The sequence below is a fragment of the Stegostoma tigrinum genome, chromosome 7, assembly GCF_030684315.1.
Source record: "Stegostoma tigrinum isolate sSteTig4 chromosome 7, sSteTig4.hap1, whole genome shotgun sequence".
NCBI classification, from domain to species: domain Eukaryota; kingdom Metazoa; phylum Chordata; class Chondrichthyes; order Orectolobiformes; family Stegostomatidae; genus Stegostoma; species Stegostoma tigrinum.
In genome coordinates, this window is record NC_081360.1 from 91,072,036 (window position 1) to 91,095,816 (window position 23,781).

The 23,781-nt window shown below is 43.5% G+C and overlaps 1 protein-coding gene across 3 annotated transcripts in view; it reads left to right on the forward strand.

Annotated features, from left to right (window-relative positions):
* Window positions 1-23,781, forward strand: part of LOC125454282 (contactin-associated protein-like 5) — an 821,154-nt gene that overhangs the window by 13,711 nt on the left and 783,662 nt on the right. The gene's annotated exons all lie outside the window — the stretch shown is intronic.

Here is a 23,781-nt window from a genome sequence, read left to right on the forward strand (position 1 = left end):
ATTTTGTAGATAGTACACAGTTGCTGTCGCTGTACATCGGCGGTGGAGGAAGAGAACATTGAAGCTGATCAAATGAGTGTCAATCAAGTAGATGTTGTCCTGGATTCTGAATGTCACATGATCAAATGTCATGTTAGTGAATATCACATGATGAAATCTCCAGGAATGCTTCGAAGTGGAGATGGCAAGTTACTTAAAGTACTTCCTCCAACTCCACTTTCACGGCAGATTACTTTAAGTTTCATTAAAACATCCTAATATTTCCATAAAACCACATATGACAAATGCTAAAGTAATAAACCAATGTCCTTAAAGTTTTAATGAAGACACTGACCTGAAAAGTCAACTGCATTTCTCTCCAAATAGCAGCTGTCTGATTTGCTTAGAATTTTTATCTTTTTAAATTTTGTTTTGGAGTTCTGGGATCTACACAGGGTTCTGTTTTAAATAATATGCAAACTTGCTGTGAAATTATGCTCCATGCTAACAGATACTGGACATCGTGCTGGTAACAGGACAATCAATCTTCCCAGACTGGCTGAAGATTTAAGGAATGGAAGATTAATTTCCTGGAATGTATTGTTTACAGTCAAGGCAAAAGTGTACTTTGCGTTGGCCATGTGCAATAAGATAACCAAATAGCTTAAACCTCAGGGACTGGGTGCAGGGAACTCAAGGCATTAATGAATTATATTGATAGATTGACAAATATCATTTTATTATTTACAAAAGTGACCATCTGAATTCAAGATCCCTGAGTTTTTCCAAAATGGGGACGGGAGTTGGGAGTTGGTTGTTGCTTGCTGACATATACATTGGTTTTTGACAGCGCTGAAATTCAGATGGGAATTCGATTTATGTCCCCTTTATCTGGTACTTACCATCTCTGTTTCACATTGTCTGTTCCAACCACGGTCCCCTCAATTGAATTTTAGAGAATATGTTCTATGACCCCCCAATTCAATGGTGGTTGGAATGACCCAGAATGCACAGCGCGTGAGAATCTGCCCTATCCATTTCGGAACAACCGACCGATCGCCATTCTCCACGCGGAAGAGGTTTTCTTCAGCTGGTAAATTTGTTAATCCATTTTATTTTTCCCTGTGTTGAGCTGTGTCCTGATTTGACTTTTTTTTCTGTCAATTTCAAAAATAGTACGTATTTTGCATTCTGAAGCCCAATGTAATTCTTTTGGAAGTTTAAATTAGTTTTCAGAAACAATGCAGGATTACAAAAAAACATTGAAACAAATGATGCAACATTCTGCTGAGAGAGGTTCTGCTTCAATCTTCCGCCTGAACTAGACTAGAACATCATGATGTACCAGAAATATTCAACAGAAGAGGCTAAATCTGTGGAGAGAAACAAAGTGGAGAGGTTAATTAAGGATCGGCAGCATAGATTTATTAAAGACAAGTTGCCTTCAAGTACACTGCTGAGGCCAGACGCCAACTCAACGACACCTCCTCCTACCGCCGCCTGGATCATGACCCCACCCCCGAGCACTAAACCATCATCTCCCAAACCATCCATAACCTCATCACTTCAGGTCACCTCCCACCAACAGCCTCCAACCTCATTGTTCCCCAACCCCGCACCTCCTGCTTCTACCTCCCTTCCTAAAATCCGCAAACACGCCTGCCCTCGTCAACCCATTGTCTGCTCTTGCCCCACCAAACTCATTTCCACCTATCTGGACTCCATTTTCTCCCCCTTGGTCTAAGAACTCCCTACCTTCGTCTGTGACACTACCCACACCCTGCACCTCCTCCAGAACTTCCAATTCACTGGTCCCCAACACCTCATTTTCACCATGGACTTCCAGTCCCTGTACACCTGCATTCCCCATACAGATGGCCTAAACGCCCTCCGCTTCTTCCTGTCCTGCAGGTCCAACCAGTCCCTTTCCACCGACACCCTCATCCACCTAGCCACACATGTCCTTACCCTCAACAATTCTCTTTCAATTCTTCCTACTTCCTACAGACAAAGGGGTGGCCATGGGTATCCGCGTGGGCCCAAGCTATGCCTGCCTCTTTGTAGGTTACGTAGAACAGTCCCTCTTCCGCACCCACTCCGGCCCTAAACATCACCCCTTCCTCCGTTACATCGATGACTGTATTGGCGCGGCCTCATGCTCCCAAGAGGAGCCTTGAACAGTTCATCCACTTCACCAACACCTTCCGCCCCAACCTCAAGTTCACCTGGACCATCTCCAACACATCCCTCCCCTTCCTGGACCTCTCTGTCTCCATCTCAGGCAACCACCTAGCAACCGATATCCATTTCAAGCGCACCGACTCCAACAGCTACCTGGAATATTCCTCCTCCCACCCACCTTCCTGCAAAAATTCCATCCCCTATTCCCAATTCTTTTGCCTCCACCGCATCTGCTTCCAGGATGAGGCATTCACTCCTGTACATCCCAGATGTACGCGTTCTTCAAGGACCGCAACATCCGCCCCCCCCCCCCCCCGCAGTGATTGAGAATGCCCTTGACCGTCTCTCCCGCATTTCCCGTAACTCATCCCTCACACCCCGTCCCCACAATTACTGCCAAAAGAGAATCCCCCTCATCCTCACATGCCACCCCGCCAACCTCCAGACACAACACATCATCTTCTGACACTTTTGCCGTCTACAATTCAACCTCACCACCAAAGACATTTTTCCATCCCCACACTTGTCTGCTTTCTGGAAAGACCATTCTTTCCGGGACTCCCTTGTCCGTTCCACACTCCCATCCAACCCCACCACACCCGGCACTTACCCCTGCAACCGCAGGAAGTGCTACACTTGCCCCCACACCTCCTCCCTCACCCACATCCCAGGCCCCAAGGTGACTTTCCGCATCAAGCAGATGTTCACCTGCATATCTGCCAATGTGGTATAGTGCATCCGCTGTACCCGGTGCGGCTTCCTCTACATTGGGGAAACCAAGCGGAGGCTTGCGGACTGCTTTGCAGAACATCTATCTCGGTTTGCAACAAACAACTGCACCTCCCAATCATGAACCATTTCAACGCCCCCTCGCATTCCTTAGATGACATGTCCTCCTGCAGTGCCACAATGATGCCACCCGAAGGTTGCAGGAACAGCAACTCATATTCCACTTGGGAACCCTGCAGCCCAATGGCATCAATGTGGACTTCACCAGTTTCAAAATCTCCCCTCCCTCCACTGCATCCCAAAACCAGACCAGCTCGTCCCCACCTTCCTAACCTGTTCTTACTCTCACCTATCCCCTTCCCCCCTCAAGCTGCACCTCCATTCCCTACCTTGTAACCGTATCCCGCCCCCTTGACGTGTCCGTCCTCCCCAGCCTGACTTATCCCCTCCCTACCTCCCCAACTACACTCACCTCTACAGCCTCCATCTCCATCTCTTTAACTTGTCTGTCTCCTCTCCATCTAACTTCTCCTCTATCCACCTTCGATCCACCTCTCCCTCTCTCCCTATTTATTTCAGCACCCTCTCCCCATCTGATGAAGGGTCTAGGCCCGAAACGTCAGCTTTTGTGCTCCTAAGATGCTGCTTGACCGGCTGTGTTCATCCAGCTCCACACTTTGTTATCTTGGATTCTCCAGCTTGGGTGCAGTTCCCATTAGCTCTTGCTTTTAAGTAACTTGCTGGCGTGTTTGATGAGGTAACAGAGAAGGCTGACAAGAGCAATGCTTTGATGTACTGTACACAGACCTCCAAAGACATTTGATAAAGTGATTTAAATAGAAAATAGGAACTAAAGTAGACAGGTTGAATCGGCTGCACCATTTAATATGCTTAGGGTTGACCTTCCTACTCAGCATCCTGTTCCCGCTTTTGCCCCATACCCTATGATCCCTCTAGCACTTACATGTTTAACACCTTCATGAAAATGTTCATTCTTCTGGCTGCAATGCATATTAATGGAAAAGAACTCCACAGGATCACAAGTCTCTGGTTGAAGACTGTTTTTCATTCATTCAAGGGTTCTGGCATTGCTGACTTGCCAGCAATAATTACCAGTCACTCCTTGAGAAGGTGGCGGTGGGCTGCCTTCATGAACTACTGCAGTCCACCTGCTGTAGGTTGACCCACAATGCCATAAGGGTGGAAATTCCTGGGTTTTGACCCAGTGACAGTGAAGGAATGACAATATATTTTCAAGTCAGAATGGTGAATGGCTTGGACAAGAACTGGCATGTAGTAGTGTTCCCATATATCTGTTGCACTTTTCTTTCTAGATGGAAGTGGTCATTTGTCTGGAATATGCTGTCAGAGCATCTTTGTTGAATCTGTGCAGTTTTTGGAAAGCTTTGTTAACTAGGGTGCCACTGAGCATCGGTGGTGGAGGAGATGGATACTTGTGGATGTGGTGCCAATCAAGCATGTTGCTTTGTCCTGGATAGTGTCAACTCTCTTGAACACTGTTAGAGCTGTACACCTGCTGGCAAGTGGGGAGTATTCCGTCACCCTCCTCACTTGTAATGGACAGTCTTTGGGGAGTCAGGAGTGAGTTACTCACCTCAGGATTCCTCACCTCTGATCTGCTGTCGTCGCCAATATGTTTATGTGGCAAGTCCAGTTGAATTTCTGGTCAATGCTGATCCCAAGGATGTTGATAGTGGGGCATTCAGTGGTGGTAACACTTCAAATTTCAAGGGTGGTGGTTAGATTGTCTCTGTCTCTGATTGAACATCATCATTGACAGGCATTTGTGGGATGTGAGTGTTACTTGCCACTTCTTTCCAAAGCCTGGATATTGTTCATATCTTGTTGCATTTGAACATGGACAGTTTCAGTAATTAAGGAGGCATGATTGGTGATGACCATTGCTCTATCATCAGTGAACAACCCCACTTCTGACCGTAGGATGGAGAGATGTCATTGATGAAGCAGCTGAGGATGACTAGACCTCGGACAATATCTTGAGCAACTCCTACAGAGATGCCCTGGAGATGAGATGACTAACCTGCAACAACTACATGTATCTTTCTGTGTTCCAGGTATGACTTCAAACAGTGGAGAGTTTAGCCCTGATACCCATTGATTCCAGTTTTTCTCGGGCTTCTTGATGTCACATTCAATCAAAAGCAGCTGGATGTCAAGGACTGTCACTCTCATCTGAACTTCAGAATTCAACTCTTTCCGCATTGTTTGAACCAAGGCTGTAAAGAGGTCAATAGCTGAGTGTCTACAAGATTTCCCTCCCATTCTTCTAAACTCCAGTGAATATAGTCCTAACTGCTCCAGTCTCTATTCCTATGTTCTGCAATCTGAGGAATCAGTCTGACAAACATTTTGTTACACTCTGTCCATGGCCAGGGCATCCTCAGAAAAGGAGACCAAAACTGCATACAGTACTCAAGGTGTGTTCTTACCAAGACCCTGTACAATTGCAGCAAGATACCCTCGCTTCTATACTCAAACCTTCTCATTTTTAGGCCAACATATCAAATGATTCCATCACCAGTTGTTTGCTTACTTTCAAGACTTCTGAGCAAAGCTTGCAAAGAGTTAGAAACAAAGAATCCACGGAATAAAAGGAGCAGTAGCAACAGGGGTGCAAGGACAAGAAACAGTATGCGCACTGAACGGTTGATTTTCAGAATAGAGTAACATAATTGGCAGAGTGCCCCAGAGATAGGTGTGAGGACACCTGCTGTACTTGATTTATTATTAATGATCAGTATCTTGTGGGTACAGGGCACAAGTTCAAAATTTGGGAATGATGTAAAATTTGTAAATATTGTGAACCGTGAAGAGACTATTGTAGAATCAAAACTACTGAATGGATTAGTGGTATGGAAAGACAAGTGCCAGATGAATTTTAGTTTAGGGATGTGTGAAGTGATTTCATTTTCCTAGGCAGAACATGAAAAGACAGTATAAAATAAATGCTGCAATTCTGAAGGGGTGTGGGAGCAGAGTGATTATATCTTTAACAATAATTGACATGGCAAGTAGATGGATACTGTGGTAAGTAAAACATGTGAGATGCTAGGCATAGAGTGTAAAGGCAAGGATGGTACTTTAAACCAGTATAAAAGACTGATTCTACCTTCACTGGACTAATATGGGAATAATGTAAAGATATTTGAGAGAATGCAGAAAAGATTTACAAGATTACTTCCAGGGATGAAGAACTTCAATTTGGTAGATAGTTTGGTGAGGCTGATACTTTTTTCTTTGGAAGAGAGAAGATTGAAAACAGATTTTATAAAGGTGTTTAAAATCATGAGGAGAGCTCTCAGAGTAGATAGGGTGTGACTATTCCCATTAGTGAGAATCAAAGGGCACAGATTTAAAGGAATTGGCAGAAGCAGCAATGTGAGAATTATTTATTTTGTCACAGTGAGTTGTTAGAATTTGGAAAGATTCCCTAAGAGTATGGTGGAGGCGAGTTTAATCAACAGGGACAGCACGATGACTATGACTCAGTGATTAGCAATGCTGCCTCACAGCGCCAGGGACCTGGGTTTACTTTCACCCTTGGGCGACCATCTGTGTGGAGTTTGCACAATGTCCCCGTGTCTGTGTGGATTTCCTCTGGGTGCTCTGGTTTCCTCTAACAGTCCAATGATGTGCAGGTAGGGGGAATTGGCCATGTTAAATTGCCCACACTGTTCAGGGAAGTGTAGATTAGGTGGGTTATAGGGGGATAGGCCTGGGTGGGATGTTCCGAGGATCGGTGTGGGTTTGTTGGGCCAAAGGGCCTGTTTCCACACTGTAGGGATTCTATGATGATTCCATGATGAGACCATTGGATCATTATCTGAAAAGGGAAAAAAGAAGTTAGAGCTATCTGAAAAAGGTGGGAAGAAGGCACAAAGTCAATTCAGAGACTTCACAGGCTTCAAAATCTCCCCTAACCTGACTGCATCCCAAAACCAGCCCAGCTCACCTCCGCCTCCCTAACCTGTTCTTTCTCTCATCTATCCCCTCCTCCCACCTCAAAGCCGCACCCCCATTTCCTTCCTAGTAACCTAAACCCGCCCTCTTGACCTGTCCGTCTTCCCCGGACTGACCTATCCCCTCCCTACCTCCCCACCTACACTACTTCTACTGGCTCCACCCCCACCTCTTTAACTTGTCAGTCTCCTCTCCACCTATCTTCTCCTCTATCCATCTTCAATCTGCCTCCCCCTCACTCCCTATTTATTTCAGAACCCTGTCCCCCTCCCCCATTTCTAATGAAGGGTCTAGGCCCGAGACGTCAGCTTTTATGCTCCTAAGATGCTGCTTGGCCTGTTGTGTTCATCCAGCTCTACTCTTTGTTACCTCACAAAATCAATTCAGTTTTACAGAGAGGCAGCACAGACATGTTTGGCCAAATGGCCATCACTGTTGCTGTAAATTTGAAGACACTTTAAATGGTGCTGAATTGCAATGGTGAAGTGAAACTGATTGCACTTGAGGCAGGATTTCATCAAGTGTGCTCCGATTGAGACCTATTAAAATTGAAGTCAATGGGAAAGAGAGGGTAAGTCCTCACACTGGAGTGTTTTCTGCAAGCATTGTTGCAATTGTGAATCCTGGCCATTGTATTATTCTTTGTATTGTTCTTTCAGGCATGTGTTCTTGCCCTCCCTCATGAATTGGTTGGGGAACCTGGACGCTGCATGATAATTAGCTTGCTTTCAGAAAGATCAATCAAGAAGCACGCAAATCTTAAAGTAGATTTCCCAACCCATAAAACTCATCAGGGAGAAGGTGAGAATATTCTCTCTGTAAGTTCAGAGGTTTAATGCTTCATCAGATGCATAAATATTTTTGACTGGCTATTTTGAACAATTCTTATTTAGAACTTCTGAAAAGCTGAGATAGGAATACATTGAATACTCGCCAATCGGTAGTGATTCTTGGTAAATACAATAGGCAGCTTGGAAAAGTGCCAGACATGGAGAAACAGAGTGCAAAGGTTTTCTATTGCTGCAACATGTAGTTAGAGGAAAGCGAGTAGCCCAACTAGATAAGGTAAGTACAATATCATTTGCAAACTGCAGGCCAGTGTCATGATCAAATATCATGAAATGAGATACCCTGTGAATTTTTCAAGGTCAACAGTGTAATTAGTTGCTGATGCTTCTTTGGGTACTAAACAGTTAATTAAACTCAGTAGTGAGTCAAGACACGTCCTTTACTAATTACAACTGAATAATCCGAGCATGTCAATGGTCAGGATTGAAAGAAACTGGTTGTGTAGAAGAAATATTACGGTCACCGTCACTGAGCATGGAAAGATCTATAGGTATATAGTGTGCCAATTCATTTCTTTCCTCTGCATGAAATAGGTTATACATCATCTCTGTGAATCCAAATTGAACAGTTGGAGTCAGATAAAATATCAAAGCTAAGTCCCTATCAGTATGTGCTGTGAATTTACACAATTACACAGAATTTACACTCCAAAAATGAGCCAATCCACCCACCTGTGCATACCTCTGATTATTTATTTTTCTTTTTCTAATTTGCTTTAGTAAATGTATTACTATATGCTTGCAAGTAAAAATCATTCCATTTTTGTACATAATGACTGCATAGTGTTATTTTATATGCTGTTCCATGACTAAAAGCTTTCCCTGAGAGTACTGTGGAGGCGAGTTTGTGCCTGTTTCACTATTCAACTTGATTATAAATGAACATATAGGCTCCATCTTTGTTCAATCATGGTATTTCAAATGGTAATTAGTTCCTCATCTGTAAAGGGGGAAAAATGTTCAGGTAAAGGCAGGATTGTGGCAACAGATGAATTAAATTACTTGCCACAGTGTTCCCAGCTTCTGGCCTGCTCTTGTAGCCACTCTATTAATGTGGTGAGTCCGGTTGAGTTTCTGGTTAATAGTAACCCCCAGGATATTGACAGTGGGGTATTCGGTAATGGTAATACCCTTGAATGCCAAGGGGTGGTAGTTATATTGTCTCTTATTGGTGATGGTCATAGCCTAGCATTTGTGCGGCACAAATGTCACTTGACACCATGTCAGCCCAAGCCTTGAAATTGTCCAGATCTTGTTGCATTTGAACATAGACTGCGTCAGTATCTGAGGAGTTATGAATGTTGCTGAACACTGTGCAATCATCGGCGAACGTCCCCACTTCTGAACTTATGATGGAGGGAAGGTTGTTGATGAAGCAACTGAAGATGATTGGGCCTAGGATGCTACCCTGAGGAACTCCTGCAGGGATGTTCTGGAGCTGAGATGATTGGCCTCCCACAACCACAACCATCTTCCTATGTGTCAGGTATGACTCCAATCATTGAAGTGTCAGCCCCCTGATACCCAGTGATTCCAGTTTAGGAGGGCTCCTTGATGCCACACTCGGTTGAATGCAGCCTTGATATCAAGGGCTGTTACTCTCACTTCACCTCTGGAATTCAGCTCTTTTGTCCATGTTTGAACCAAGGCTGTAGTGAGGTCAGGAGCTGAGTGGTTCTGGCAGAACCCAAACTGGGCGTCACCGAGTGGGTTATTTCTGAGCAGGCGTTACTTGATAGCACTGTTGATGACACCTTCCATCGCTTTACTGATGATCAAAAGGAGACTGATGGGACTGTAATTGGCCGGGTTGGATTTGTCCTGCTTTTTACATACAGGACATACTTGGCCAATTTTTCACATTGCCGGGTAGATACCAGTGTTGTAACTGTACTGGAACAGCTTGGCTATGGGAGTGGCAAGTTGTGGAGCACAAGTCTTCAGTAAATTTGCTGGAATGATGTCAGGGCCTGTAGCCTTTGCAGTATCCAGTGTCTCCAACTGTTTCTTGACATCACGTGGAGTGAATCAAATTGGTTGAAGACTGGTATCTGTAATGCTGGGGACCACTGGAGGAGGCCGAGTTGGGCCCTCCACTAGGCATTTCTGGCTAAAGATTACTGCGAATGCTTCAGCCTTATCTTTTGCACTGATGTACTGGGCTCTTGCATCATTGAGGATGGGGATATTTGTGGAGCCTCTTCCTCTTGTGAGTTGTTTAATTGTCCACCACCATTCACAATTGGATGTGACAGGACTGCAGAGCTTAGATCTGATCCGCTGGTTGTGGGGTCACATAGCTCTGTCTATCACGTACTGCTTTCGCTGTTTGGCATGCAAGTAGTCCTGTTTGGTGGTTTCATCCGGTTGATACCTCATCTTCAGGTATGCCTAGTGCTGATCCTCTCATGCCCTCCTGTACTCTTCATTGAACCAGGGTTGATCCCTGGCTTGAGGGTAATGGTTGAGTGAGGGATATGCCAGACCACGAGGTTACTGATTGTGCTGGAGTACAGTTCTGCTGCTGTTGACTTATGGATGCCCAGTCTTAAGTTGCTACATCTGTGCAAAGTCTGTCCCATTTAGTACGGTGATAGAGTCACACAACACGATAGAGGTTGTTTTCAATGTGAAGGTGGGACTTTGTCTCCACAAGGACTTTGCAATGGTCGCTCTTATAGATTTGCCATGGATAGATGCAGCTGTCCAAGGACCCAACCAGCTTGATCAGTAGTACTGCTGCCGAGCCACTCTTGGTGGTGGACATTGAAATCGCCCACCCAGAGTACACTTTTAGAACATAGAACATAGAACAGTACAGCACAGTACAGGCCCTTTGGCCTACGATGTTTTGCCAAACTTTTACGTGAAATTTAAGGTCTATCTAACCTCCACCACTACCTGATACTGTCATCCATAAGCCTATTTAAAAGCCACTTAAATGCCCCTCAAGAGGCCGACTCCACTACCCTCTCATTGCACGCCCCTACCACTCTCTGAGTAAATGTCTCCCCGATATCTACCTCACTTCACTTTAAAACTATGTTCCCACATAAAAGTTACCTCCACGCTCGGAAAAAGTCTCTGGCTGTCTACTCTATCCGTACTACTGATCATTTTGTACACCTCTATCAAGTCACCTCTCATCCTTCGTTGTTCTAAAGAGAAAAGGCCTGGCTCTCTCAAACTTTCCTCGTAAGACCTTCCCTCCATTCCAGGAAACATCCTGGTAAATCTTCTCTGCACCTTTTCCAATGCTTTCATGTCTTTCCTGTAATGAGGCGACCAGAACTGGACACAGTTCTCCACATGTGGCCGAACCAGGCTTTTGTGCCCTTGCCATATTCAGTGCTTCCTCTAAGTGTTGTTCAACGTTGAGGAATACTGGTTCATCAACTGCGGGAGGACAGTATGTAGTAATCAGCAGAAGGTTTCCTTGCCCATGTTTAACCTGAAGCCATGAGACTTCATGGGGTCTGGAGTCAATGTTGCGGACTCATAGAGCAACACCCTCCTGACGTTAGACTGCTGGGCCTGTCCTCCCGGTGCGACAGGACATATCCAGGGATAGTGATGGTGGTGTCTGGGACATTGTTTGTGAGGTATGATTCAGTGAGTATGACTGTCAGGCTGTTTCTTGACTAGTCTGTGAGATAGCTTTCCCAATTTTGGCAGTAGCCCCCAGATGTTAGTGTGGAGGAGTTTGCAGGATTAACAGAGCTATTTCTGCCATTGTCTTTTCCGTTGCCAAAGTCAATGCCAGGTGGTCTGTCCAGTTTCATTTCTTTGAGTCTTTGTAGTGATTGGCACAACTGAGTGGCTTGCTAGGCCAGTTCAGAGGCCAATTAGAGTCAACCACATTGCTGTGGGTCTGGAGTCACATGTCAGCCAGACCAGCTTTCCTCCCCTGAAGGGCATTAGTGAATCAAATGGGTTTTTCTGACAATCGGCAATAATTTCATGGTGATCAGTAGATTCTTAATTCCAGACATTTTTTTAAAATTCCAATTCCAATTTTACCATTTGCCACGGGGTTTCTCAAACCAGGGTCCTCAGAACATCAGCTGGGTTTCTGAATTAATAGTCTAGCGATAATACCACTCGGCCATCACCTCCCCCTGGCTTTGTAGCCAATTAGATACTTTGGAGGAGGAGTCATTGCTGTAATGTCAGAAATGTAGCTACTAAATTGCAGCACGATTCATTAAACTTTAATGTGGTAATACTGACTAATCTGTTTTCTTGGTGGTGATTCAGGGATAAATGTGGGTCAGACACTACTCTCATGCAGAAGAGAATTTCGTGCTTGGGTAACAATGAATAGTCTTACCAACAACACCCATAAGCCATGAAATACCGAACAAACATAGCATCTTGGAATTTTTTATGCCCACACACAAGGGCACAGTTGGGCTTCAGTTTAATATTGCATCTGAAGACAGCATTTCAGGGAATACAGCTGTAATCTCTTCCACCGGGACTTAAACATCCAACCTCCAGACCCGGATCAAAGATCACTGCCAGTTGAGTCAGAGTTAACACTGCACACCTGGTGTCTTACTTGAAAGATGGTCTTGAAATTAAAGATAACATGATGTGAAGCTGGATGAACACAGCAGGCCCAGCAGCATCAGAGGAGCAGGAAAGTTTGACATTTCGAGTCGAGACCCTTCTTCAGAAAAGAATGAAGTTAAGCCCCTGTCTTCAAAAAAGAACGGAAGAAAGTTGGTTGAGTGAGATGGAGGAAGAGAAATTCGTATAATTAGTTCCATCCAAAAGTTTTATCAGACTATAATACATATTGGCAAGCACAGTGGCTCAGGAGTGATCACTGCTTCCTCTCTGTGTCTGCATGGGTTTCCTCTAGGTGCTCTGGTTTCCTCTCTCAGACCAACGATATGCAGGGTAAACAGATTGGCCATGCTAAATTGCCAGTAGTTTCAAGGGATATGCAGGTTAGGTGTATTGGCCATAGTAAATGTGGGGTCACAGAGATGCAGGAGGTGTGCTGGGTCTGCATGGGATGCTCTTCAGAGGGTCGGCGCAGACTCAATGGGCCAAATAGCCTCTTTCTGCACTGTAGGGAGTCTATATTTAGAAAGAGGATGATTTGTATGGAAGAAGGTTATTGTCATGTTATGAAAGGAAATATAATGTGCAACTTTTATACATTGAGTATTTAAGTTCCGGTGAGGTAAGTGAGCTCGTGTTGTTTATGCTAATTATTGGAATCATTGCCAGGTAATTAAATGTAATCAGAGCAAGAGATAGCATTTTCACATAATGTCCTTAACGACAAAAGTCAGCCTTATCTTATTCTTTGTCATGTGCCACAATGCATGAATTCCAAGAGTCACCCTATCATTTTTTGATTGAAAATTTTTCTTGCAGTTTTGTATTTAACAAACTTCGATTGCTCAGGGAGGTGGATTACAATTCACATTGGCCTTCCAAAGGGAAAATGTTCTGATGAGCTGATTTCCCACCAGCAGTGTCCATGGCAGTTTTAAACACAAGGTCCAATTTAAATGCTGACATGAGAATGCAGAGCTCACAAACCAGCTGCATCAGGTGGAGACTGAGCTGGTCTTGGCTGCCCACTGCCTTCCAAGTCATAGCTGATGAGGAGCTCGAGAAAAGACAGTGAGGAATGCATGACCTGGGCAGATGTAGCTTGTAGAGTTCAAAGGGTCAGTCTGTTCAGAGGATAGATTTTAAATTGAACCCAGACTCTTTATAAACTCTGAGATAACAAGGTGTAGAGCTGAATGAATACAGCAGGCCAAGCAGCATCAGAGGAGCAGGAAGGCTGAGTTTCGGGCCTAGACCCGAGAAGGGTCTTACAATATTCGTGCTGCACAAGTGACAAGCAATGCCCATTTCCAACCAGACAGCAAATTGTGCCATCTCCCCTTGACATTCAGTGGCATGACCATCATTGATGTACCCTCTGCCAACATCCTGGAGTTTATCGTTGACTGGAAATCGAAAGGACCAGTCAAGTAAATAACTGTGGCTGCAAGCGCATATCCAATGACAGGAATGCAGCGGTGAGTAGTTCACCTCTGGAAGCACCAAAACCTGCCCACCAAGACACAAGTCAGGCATGTGATGGAATATTCTCCACAGCCCAGAATGAAAGCAGCAATAATACCACTCAAGTAGCTCAGCAACAATCTGGCAAAGCAGCCCACTTGTTTGACATTTCATCTTACATGTTAAACATTCATTTCTCCACCAGCGACAGACAGCAGTGACAGTTTTCACTGTATTCAAGACACATTGCCAGGACTCAAAAAGGTTTTTTACACAGACCCTTCCAAACCCACTGAGATAAAAAGGGCAGCAATATTATAGCTACATTCCCAAGTTCCTTTCCAAGCACCACACATATCAGCTGGTTTGGAACTGTATTACCAATTCTTCAGACAAATTCAAATCTTGGAACTGCCTTTCCAAAGCAGCTCCCTGAGTGCAGTTGCATTAGATGGAGTGCAGTGGTTCAAGAAGGTGGTAAATCACCACATTCTCAAGGGTAATTAGGGATAGGCAATAAGTGCTGGTCTTTCAGTGATGTCCACATCTAATGAAAAAATATTAACTTCATAATTACTTTTAAACAGTCTCACAGATCCTGAAAAAGCCAATTTTACTTTTTGAATCAACTTATTTCATGTGATAAAACATTCATTATTTTTTAAAAGTTTCACTTTAAAAGTTTGTGCATCTCTATTTTAGGTCTTTCTTAATCCAATTATAATTTCTTTTGCTGTTTGAAATTTTAGAACACAACTGAAGGATTTTAAGTGCTTATGACTTTCTGCTTTGCTGTTGTGTATGAATACTTCAATTTGATTGGCTGCGAACATTAATGATGTCCATGCCTTAGAGATCCCCTTGACTCAATGACTCAGTGCCATCAGGAATTGGGAAGAACTGCAACACAGATATCACCCCATCTTTCTGGGCAACCTTCTTCAAGAAAAGGGATGAGCACTGTTACTAAGCTGAACATCCAGTTGGAGGCAAACAACGGATACAAAGAACTATCAGTTATCATGACTGAGTCAGGAGCAGATACAAAAGGGAACTTTAGCACAAATGTCAAAATGTAGCTTTAGTGACATTGAAAGAATAAAGTTGGCAACTGGCAATAAAGAGCGATAGTCACGAGTTGTGTTATGCCTCAACAAGAATGAATACGAAAAGGGTCAAGATGTAGAATGGTATTGTACAAATTCTGCCTGAAGGATCTTACCTTGCTGCAGAGCATGGATGGCCTTCCTGTGGCAGAAAACCTACATCCACTAAAATGGCCACTGAACTAACTTCGTAGTACATTTAAGTCGTCATTGGATAAGCATATGGACGTACATGGAATAGTGTAGGTTAGATGGGCTTCAGATCGGTATGACAGGTCGGCACAACATCGAGGGCCGAAGGGCCTGTACTGTGCTGTAATGTTCTATGTTCATAGAGGCTAATATACCGTCACCAAGTCACCCTTTATTTACACATATGTTGTGCTTGAGTTCCTTAGTCTGAACAGAACCTTTGACACTCTGTTTATTTTTTCTCCAGCAACCGCTCACAGTATACTGGGCTGTGACCTAGCCAGTGCAGAGTCAATCCCTCAACTGTTGCTGAAATCTGTCAGCTAGGGCTCCCTGATTAGTCCAGGTTAATAGCCCCAGTCAGGGAGTTCATATTCTATGATGTCCACCTGGCTGGACTTGTTACACCCACTACAAACGCATTGAAAATGAGGTAAGGAAGTTGTCTGCCAGTCATATTTTTCAGGACAAATCTGCCTCCATTCCCATTGTAGGTCTGGCTAATAGTGGGAGTCAGTCTGAAAGAAAATGAGATCAACATTTCCTCTAAAGGTGAAGGGTGGGACCAACAAGTCCAAAAATCCTTTGACATCAAGGAGTAAATACATCTGTATTCACTGTAAAAGAAGATGATGTAAGTTTAGAAATCGGGAAGGGAGACTATGATACATTTGAATAAATCAACGTTGAGATAGAATATGCATTAATAGACGCTTTCAGTTGTTTCAGCGGCGGGAGTCCAGGAGGAAGTGTGCGGGCAGCCTGGGAAGGTAAGCTTTTCGATTATGAAAGTCTTACCTCGGGTGACTGTAGCCTTTCAGCAGCAGGAGTCTGGGAGGAAGCGCAGCGGCAGCTTGGGAAGGTAAGCTTCCACCCAATAAATTTGGGAGTTAACGGATGTGTTGTAGTTGTATGATGTGGGAGCTAGCTGATCCCATCGGGAACAGCAGTGACCACATCTGCAGCAAGTGTTGGCTGCTTGAGGACCTCCAGCTCAAAATTGATGAGCTGGAATCCGACCTCCAAACACAGCGGCACATCCAGGAGGGGGAGAAATACCTGGATACTGTGTTCCAGGAGGCAGTCACACCTGGTAGATTAATTAATGTTAATTCGATCAACTGCGAGTGAGGCAGTTGAGGGACCCTGCAGACAGAAAGACAGGAGCCACATCCCTTGACATTGTCCCACAGGTATGAGACACTTGCTCCCTGTTTGGATGAGGAACAGAGGTGCAGGAAGGAAGAGTCAACTGACCATGGCACCATGGCCCAGGAGGCCATTCAAGAGGGAGGAGCAAAAAGACAGATTGTAGTTGTTGGGGATTCCATCATCAGGGGGATAGACAGTATCCTTTGCGAGCAGGATAGAGAATCCTGCATGGTGTGTTGCCTGCCTGGTGCCAGGGTGCAAGACATCTCTGACCGGCTTGAGAGAATCATAGAGAGGGAGGGGGAGGATCCAATTGTTGTGGTCCACGTAGGTTCAACAACATAGGAACAAAGACCTGTTTCAGGATTATGAAAAGCGAGGAACCAAATTTTAAAAAAAACAGGTTGTCAAGGGTCATAATCTCTGGATTGCAGCCTGAGCCATGAATAAATTGACATAGGGAGGCAGGGATCAGGGAAGTAAACACGTGGCTAAAAGAGTGGTGTGGGAAAAAGGGTTCCTTTTTTGTGGGGCACTAGCATCAGTTCTTGGACAGGAGGGAACTATACCACTGGGACGGACTCCACCTGAACAGGGCCGGGCCCAGTGTTCTGGCGAAAAGGGTAAATAGGGTGATTAATAGGACTGTGAGCGAGTAAGTGGGGGCGAAGAGAGAAGTGAGCATAGAGGGAGAATAACAATTAATGTCAGGCAAAGCAGCAGGTTAGCAGGTGATGAGGAAGCTTCAACTCCATTGAAAATTAGGAAAAAAGTTAAAGGGAAGGAGAACTCAAGAACTGTTAGTAATGGAGGTAATAGGACCCAAAAAGAAGGTGCAAAAGCTGACGTAAGGGCACTTTATCTGAACGCTCGGAGCATTCAAAACAAGTTGGATGAGTTGACGGTGAAAATCATGGCGAATGAGTATGATTTAGTGGACACGAGAGAGACATGGTTACAGGATGGTTATAACTGGGAGTTAGATATCCAGGGGTATCAACCTATTTGGAAGGACAGACACGAAGGTAAGGGACGTGATGTTGCTCTGATATTTAAGGATGATATCAGGGCAGTAGTGAGAGATGATATAGATTCCACTGAACAAAACGTTGAATCCATTTGAGTGGAAATTAGGAATAACAGGGAGAAGAAGTCACTGATAGGTGTGGTCTATAGGCCACCAAATAATGACATTGTGGTGGGGTGGATAATAAATTTAGAAATAGTTAATGCATGTAAAAATCTTACAGCAATTATCAAGGGGGATTTTAATCTGCATATCGATTAGTCAAACCAGGTCAGTCATGGCAGCCTTGAGGAGGGGTTCATAGAATGCATCCGCAATAACTTCCTTGGACAATATGTAATGGAACCGACGAGGAGGCAAGCTATCCTAGATCTAGTCCTGTGTAATGAGACAGGAATAATTAATGATCTCACAGTTAGGGATCCTCCCGGAAGGAGCGATCACACTATGGTTGATTTGGTGGTGTGCTGAGGAGGAAAGGTTTGGACTACAGAACACGCTAGACAGCTGGTTAGGTGGGCTGAACAGAGGCAATGGAATTCAATTCTGAAAAATGTGGGGTGATATATTTTGAGAGGACTATTAAGGCAAGGGAATACTTGATGAGTGGGAGAACTCTCGGATTTACAAAGGGTACGCATGCCCATAGATACTTAAAGAAATAAAGTTGTTAAGAAGGTATATGGAGACAAGCCTTTAATTATGAATGACTTCTTTGTCATGTGTATTTTACAGTGAGAAAAATGGTAAAATATGTGAAAAAGTTCTCACTTTTGCCATAATCCAACACCATTTTGCATAGTTCAAGATCAAGAACATTAATAGAAGGGTGTGGCTGAAAGAAAGTTCATCTGTCCTGAGTCAGTTCATTATCCATGACACCTACACTGACATCCCTTCTCCAACGCTTTGCCATCATCTACATTGAACTCAACGAATATTGAAATCGCCACTCTTCAGTTGTTATCTTTCACTGTTTGGCTGATTTCTCCCCCACTGCTGACTTACCACAAACTGTGCCAGACCCACCAACACGAGAGTCATATCTGCCACTGCTGGGCCCACCTTATTGATGTCGCCGTGCTGCCTTTCCACCGTCGCTTTGCTGCCACCATTGTTGGACCCAACCAACAACAAAGTCGCCAATCCTTAGACACCATCTTTCATTGCTGGCTCTACCTTGCCATAGTCAACACCATCAACGCAGCGGCTGCTGATTCTGGTGCCAGGTCCTGTGTGCACTCTGAAAAGTAACTAAGGGCTCTCCGGAGTCCACTCTAGGCTCCCTCGTCACAACGAGGTCTGCGTTGGGCCCACTCGAGTCTGCCGGGGCTCATGCACTGCTGCTGATGCTGTGCGACCTTAGGATAAGGGGTAAGTAAAGTAAAAGAGAAGAAAAATAAATGAGAAAAGAGATAAAAGGAGAAAATTAAAAATAAAGAAGCAGTCAGAGTGGCAGAGCCCAGCTCAGGAGCCTTACCCCACCACCATCTTGATTGCTACAGTATTACAGAACAAAAAGAACTGTGGATGTAAATCAGGAATAAAAACAAAGTTTCAGGAAAAGCTCAGCAGATCTGGCAGCATCTGTGGAGGAGAAAACAGAGTTAACATTTTGGAAGGGTCACTGGACCCAAAACGTTAACTCTGTTTTCTCCTCCACAGATATTGCCAGACCTGCTGAGCTTTTTTACAACAACTCTGTTTGTGGTTTGGTATAGTATTTGTTGAATACAAGAGCAGGGAGGCAATGATGAAGTTGTCTAGAGTGTTAATTCGGCCACTGTTGGACTATTGTGTGCAATTCTGATTGACACACGATAGGAAGGATGTGACTGCACTGGAGATGGTGCAGACAAGATTCACCAGGATGTTGCCTGAACTGGAGCAATTCAGTTATGAAGACATACTACATAGGTTGGGATTATTTTCCTTAGAGCAGAGATGGCTGAGGAGGGACTTCATTGAGTTGTACAAAATTATGAGGGGCATAGATAGGGTCCATGGAAAGAAACTTTCCTACTTAATAGAGGGGTCAAAAACCGGGTGACATAAATTTAACAAAGCTAGGGAAGAGGAGATTTAGAGATTTTTTGAGGAAAGACGTTTTTTCCACCCAAAAGATCTGTGGTACCTTGAACTAACTACCTGAAATGCTGGTTTAGAAGTAAACCCACACAACATTGAAGAAGTACTTGGAAAATCATTTGAAGTGCCGTAACTTCCATGGCTATGGGACAAATGTTGGATCAGAGTAGATGGATGCTTGATAACCAGTGCAGGCATGATGTCCAAGCATCTCTTTCCATGCCCTAAGACTCTAAGACTGCAGCCAGAAGAGGTAAGATCATCCATCTCGCAGCCTTCTCCAGAGCTTCCCAGCATCATTGATGCCAGCCTTCAGCCAATTTGATTTACTCCACATGATCTCAAGAAAAGCTGGAAAGGACTGGAAATACTAAAGGCAATGTTCCAGAACAGCATTTTGCATTATTACAGAATATTTGTGCTCTGGCAATTAGTACCTACCCAAGCTATTTCCGAATAGCTACAAAACTGACATCTACCTGAGAACATTGAAAGTTGGCCCAGGTATGTACTGTTGACACAAATCAGGGCACAACCAACCCAGCAAATTACCACCCCATTTTTCTACCCTCAATTATCACTAAATTGTTGGAAAGGGTCATCAAAAATGCTATCAAGTGGCACTTTCTTGATAGAACCTGCTCAGTGACACACATTTTGAGTTCTGCCAGAGCCGTTCAACTCCTGACCCCATTATAACTTTGTTCAAACTAAAAGAGCCAAATTCCAGTGATGAGATGAGAATAACTGCCCTTTGATATGAAAGCTGTATTTGACCGAGTGTGGTATGAAGAAGCTGTAGCAAAACTGAAGTCATTAGGAATCAGGGAAATGTCTCTGCTGGTTGGAGTCAAATAAAAATAGTTATAGTTGTTGGGAGTCAGTCATCTCAGTTCCAGAGCATCTCCGTAGACGCTCATGAGGGGATAGTCATGGGCATAGCCATCTTTAGCGGCTTCATCAATGACCATTCCTCCATCAAAAGGTCAGAAATGGGGATATTTGCTGACTGCACAATCTTCAGCACCATTTGTGACTCCTCACTTGCTGAAACAATCCATGTCCAAATGCAACAAGACCTCAACAATATCCAGTTTTGGGCTGACAAGTGGCAAATATTACTTGTGCCACACAAATGCCAGGCAGTGAACAAGACAGAAAAAAATGTATCTGATCCTTGACATTCAATCTCATTGCCATCACTGACTCCCCCACTATCAATATCCTGTGGGTTACAATTGACCAACATTGGATTGGAATAGCCATCTATACTTTGCGGTTTTAAGAGCAAGTCAGAGACAGAGTCCTTCAGCAAGTATCTCAACTCTTGATTGTCCACTACTAAAGACACAAGTCAGGTATGTGATGGAATACTCTCCATTTGCCTGGAGGAGTGCAAAAATCCTTCAAGAAGCTTCATACCATCCAGGGCAAAGCAGCCCGCTGATTAGCATCATATCGCCAATTGTTCACTCCTTCCTCCACTGACACTCACAAGAAGCAATACGTACTATGTTCAAGATGCATGAAATTCACCAAAACGCTGAAGAAGACAGTTTATAAACCCACTTTCATCTACAAGGACAAAGGTAGCAGATACATGGGAACACTATCACCTGTAAGTTTCCCTCAAGCCACTCACCAGCCTGCCTGGAAATATGTTGCTACTGCTGAAGTGTTGCTGGGTCAAAATCCTGGAATTTCCCCCCGATGGCATTGTGGGTCGACCAACAGCATATGGAATGCAACAGTTCAAAGGGCAGTTCATCACCACCTTCTCAAGGGCAACTAGATATGGGCAATGAATCCTGGCTCAGCCAGCAAGGCATAACACCCTGAATGATTAAAAACACTGAACAGTCTCACTGCCCATGGTTCTTTAATTTTTGTTTTCTCTTTTGGAAAGTACCATTCAATACCTTGACTTAAAAATTCAACAACACAAATTCTGAAGACCTCCAGAATGGTACAACGTCCACACTGACCAGGAACATACCATCAACAACTGAATAATTTCAACTGTCATTCAAAATATTAATTCAGATGTTAATTTTTTCAAGGATAACATTCCTGTATAATGTGGATATGGTGTGCAGGTGGGTAAGTGGAGTTGAGTCTCAAAAAGATCAGCCATGATCTTATTGAATGGTGGGGTAGGCTCGAAGGGCCAGCTGACCTACTGCTCCTAGTTCCTATGTTCTTATGTTACATGTTTAATTCTGCTGTGGGTGAGTAAGGTCACAGGTAGCAGACCACAATGTTGTGAGATTAACTCTGCTCATGCCAAGAAAAAATAATAAAAAGGATTTTTTCATGCTTTTTTATGACTTTTGCCACCCAATACCATCTGTTAGTACTGTGGTCATGTAGTCAGTAACTCCCCTGCATTCATTCCAAACAATTTGCCTCAAGCTCAGTGACCAAATAGTGCCTTCTTCCAGGTTAATACGACTGTCATCACTTCTACCATCAGCTGTACATTTGGCTACCTTTTGTAAGCATTGTGTCTCATTCCATGAATTTTACTAACGTGAACCACAACCATATGAGGTAGGTAATCAGGTTTAGAATAATGTACAGCAGAGAGAAGATTTTAACTTGAGGAGATTTTAACTTTGATCCTTGATTGATTTAACCAACAGAGAAATACAATTGCCGTTATCAATTCTTAGTTCTTGGAGCTGATTTTTTGATTGCACATTACATCCTATGAATTTTAGAAGTCATTCTCACATGAGGCTGAACTAAATAGTGGCTTGTGAATAAAACTGATCAGTAACTTCAAAGCCCCCCCAACAGCCACAGTGGTATTTGATGGAAAGCAGAATGAATGAGAAGTGTACATAATTTAAATTTTTCTAGTGCTATATAATTATTTTCTGAACTGTTCAGAAAAACTACGTAATCAGGAAAGATTGGACAGATTAGGCCTGCAGTCATTGGAGTCTAGAAGAATGAGAGGTGATGTTGTTGAAAGATGAAATCCTTAGGAGATCTGGCAAGGTCAAAGCTAAGAGAATGCTGCCTCCCTGACAGGGAGGCTAAAACAAGAAGTCACAATTTAGAAATTAGGGGTCTCCCAGTAATATTGAAATGAGGATTTCTTTTTCTCTCTGAGAGTTGTTAGTTATTGAATTCTCCAGAGAGCAGTGGAGGAAGGCATTAGATTCTTAATTCCAGATATTTATTGAATTCAAATTCTACCATCTGCCATGGCCTAATCCCCAGAATAATATCTGGTCTCTGGATTAACAGTCCAGTGATAATACCACCGGGCCATTGCCTCCCCCATACAACCCGTATGGCTTGAACACATCTGTTTTATCCATGTATTTTGTTCTTACATCCCCCTCGTACTGGGGACAATCATAGGATCGATACTTTTGAGGCCTGACTTGCTAATTGGTCTCTAAATTCTGACTGCAAGATAAAATCTTTCTTTCTGCCTATGCTGTTATAGCATGCACATGGATGTGCATGTGTGTCTTAGTTTGATTATCACCTTTTGCTCCTGTGTGTCTTCAAACTGCTCTGTCTTCATGTTGAATCTCTCAACCACTATTTGTATCCATAGTTCTTATCATCGTAATGTGCACCAGGTATCTATATTTATGGGAAGGCTGCCACTCTTGTCTGAAGGATAAATTTCAATGATTCCTAAAATCAATGGGTGAATAGTGGAAATACTAGAAAGCACCTAATTTTACAAAATAAGAAACAGCTTCTGATAAAAAAAAGTCATCCAACTTATTAACGAGTCAACCTGAATCCAGTTTCTGCAGCTTCTGTGGGACCTCATTGCTGAGGCATCGTTGACATTTCTGCTTAATAAGCTCTCTTGAATAATAAATATTAATGGATATTCAAGGCTAGATTTTCATCTACATTCACAGAATCGCAGAATCTGACCAAGTTTTATTTTAAACTCTTGCTCTGCAGAATGTTATGATTCAAGACATCTTCAGCATTTATATTTTTCTTTTCATATGTTGCTCAAAAATGCCAGTGACTTCTCTCCTTGGCTCCCTCCTTTTCCTTGTTTAATTACAATGATTCAATTACACCCACAACAATAAAACCAAAAGATCTTGACATTATAATTCCAAGAACGGTACAAATGGCTTCCCATCTCAAAGTTTAAACAAAAGTAAATAAGCCAATCTGTTCATTATCTAGCAGAATCTCTACATCTAAATCTGTAATTCTACACTTGGCTACTTGCTCATTGTTGATTCAGAGTGCCCAATCTCATTGTCCTGTTTCATTTAAACTACGTTGCAAATTCTGTATCTAACCCGTGATCAGTGTGGGTTTCATTTGCAAATTTGCAACATTGTCCTCCTCAGCTCACTTCCAAAATTCACACATAGGTGTACATACCTGATGGCCCCAGATTCCATTCTACAACCAGTCCATGCACACATCATGTCCCAGGCCCCAG